The sequence below is a fragment of the Pteropus vampyrus genome, unplaced genomic scaffold (assembly GCF_000151845.1).
Source record: "Pteropus vampyrus isolate Shadow unplaced genomic scaffold, Pvam_2.0 Scaffold24570, whole genome shotgun sequence".
Classification (NCBI taxonomy): Eukaryota; Metazoa; Chordata; class Mammalia; order Chiroptera; family Pteropodidae; genus Pteropus; species Pteropus vampyrus.
In genome coordinates, this window is record NW_011913351.1 from 1 (window position 1) to 2,578 (window position 2,578).

General features: G+C 33.5%; 1 pseudogene; it reads left to right on the forward strand.

Moving 5' to 3' along the window:
- The first annotated feature begins 2,113 nt into the window (after positions 1 to 2,113).
- LOC111735366 lies at positions 2,114 to 2,232 on the forward strand (annotated as a pseudogene).
- The last annotated feature ends 346 nt before the right edge of the window (positions 2,233 to 2,578 follow it).

Consider the following 2,578-nt stretch of genomic DNA (forward strand, 5'->3'; position numbering starts at 1 on the left):
AAATTCAGGAGTGGAATCCAGAAAATTGTAGACAGTGTTATTTAGGATAAGCTGATGAAAGAAGACCTTTTTATCTTTTTTTCAAGGATAATATTGATGTCTATATGCTCTTCCACTGTTCTCATTTTCCAGAAAACTCATTAAGATCTCCCACCTAATTAAGCTAGCTAGTATCAAGTATAAAGTGGCCTGTCTTTAAGTGTAAGCACATGACCAGAGAGTATAAACTATCCCAGATCAATGAGAGGGTAATAGTCACTGATCTTATTTACTTTTCGAAAAAGAAAAATTCTCCCTGCCCTCAAGTAATTTATATAATTTTTAAAAAATATCTGCTAACCATATTGAAGAGCAAAAGTGAAGCATTCTTACTTTGTAGATCTACTTTTTAATGGCCTGGAAAAGCTTATTTGAGCACTGGTGATGCTTCAGCTCATTCAACTGCAGAAATCCATGACGGAAAAGTCAAATACAGGGAGTTTACAAATTTGAATACTCAATTCTTGGGGACCTGAGCTGTATAAATGTTCCTCCATTAATAAAACTGGCTTTATATCATTTTAGTTAGCTTTTATTCAGAAAGCTGTTAAATACTTGCCAGTGAAAGGAGACCAAAATAATAATAACCATGCCAAAGAAAAATGACAATGTCAGATCTTTAAAAAAAAAAATGGTCATATGAAACTACGTGAGCCTGTCACTGGACCATTTCCAGCTTACTTCCTCACCTTCTCTAGTCTGCTTTATCACTGTCCCTCCCCTACACATCCCATTATTAGCTCTCTTAAGGGTTGATTCAAATTATGGAATTTTCCTCAACATGACATTCTGAATTCGCCTGGTGATATTAATCATGATTAAGCAATTATATAGAATCATTGCTGCATAATAATATGTATTGCAAATAATACCAGTTAGCTCTTAAAGTAGAAGAAAAATCAGGCCAGCTTAGATGAAAATTATCCTTCAAAGAGCAGATTCAATCAAAAAATAATAATAAATGTACTATCTATTTATGCTTTTATCTAAGTATTTGAAAGATTTAAACATCAAAAAAACAAACTTTCCCTTTAAGGAAGATAAATATTTAGTAAAACATATTAGAAGAGTTTCACACTTTAATATTTCCTCTTTATTTAACAAAAAAACTCTCAAATCTACCATTTGACAGCTGCCAGTGACATAATTGCTCCCCAAAAATGAATTATCCAAATGGTTCCCTTAAGTAGCTCATTAGTCAGGCACCACTAACAAGCACCAAGGTCTAACCTACACTGGGAAACAGAGGAGTGATGTAATGGAAGAAGGAAAAGTTATTATAGCTGAATGACTTACAATCTAAAGATAGTGAAAATGTACATGTGCCATGGATTTTTTTAAAAAACTAGACAACGAAAGCAATTGCACTGGTAATATCTAAATTTATAAGTTATCAGGAAATGTGAAACAAAGGATATATCAACCCTAGGATCTGGATTATTCATCTCTACCTGGTGTTTTCTTGTATTGAAATGTCCCTGTTTTATATGCATTTTCTACCTGATGATTAAAAGAGGACTTAAAATAATTTCGTTTTCTATCTCTTTCAGATATTTTTTGAGCTTACAATACTTTTCTTTCACCTTCTGTATCCCAGTTTAGTCATCGTTTCTCCAGGAAGCCTTCCTTGATTCGCAAAAAGGGAATCGCACCCCATACTCTCCCATTATTTACTTATTGCATTGTGATCACCTTTGCATATTCCTTTTTTTAAAATATCCCAGTAGACTGGACACTTATTTATTTATTTGTTTGTTTGTTTGTTTGTTTACTATTTTTGGCATTCAAGTTGACCAAAGCAATGCCAGCTCTTCTTTGCTTCGTTTGTCTTAAATGGCACCTATTTCTCATCCTTTAGATTTCTCTGGTGACTGTCAGAGATCAGTCCACCATGTCTCCCCATCTCAAACTACCACAAATATCTGTTCGGGTCTTTAAGTAGACACCACAAATCCCCTTTCTCTTGATTTTAGAATGGTAGACACATAACAGCTCTCACCAACATAATCTTTATACAACCCCAATGTCTTTTTTTTTTTATGAAAAATATAGATATTATTTTTTTAAAAAATCTGTCTACAGCCATGCCACCCTGAACAAGCTGGATCCTATCTGATCTTGGAAGCTAAGCAGGATCAGGCCTGGTTAGTACTTGGATGGGAGACCTCCTAGGAAGACCAGATGCTGTAGACATAAAAAATAAAAATAAAAAAATAACGGATTGTAAGCTGACAAGGTCTTTGCAGTCTGCGAGGTCAACCAAGGGTTGCCTCGCCTAAAACAATAAAATAAAATAAATGAAATAAAATAAAATAAAGATCTACTAACTATATTCCATCCTCTATTCCATACTCACTTTCACATGTAATAGTTGATAAATTCTAAAGATTATTTCTACATTGTCATTTTTCATTTTGTTTTAATTTCTTTTATTCCTATTTCCCTACCCCCTCCTCTTTGGCAACCACCAGCTTGTTCTCTATACTATGTTTCTGTTTTGTTTTGTTTATTCAGTTATTTCATTTTTTTAATTCCACAT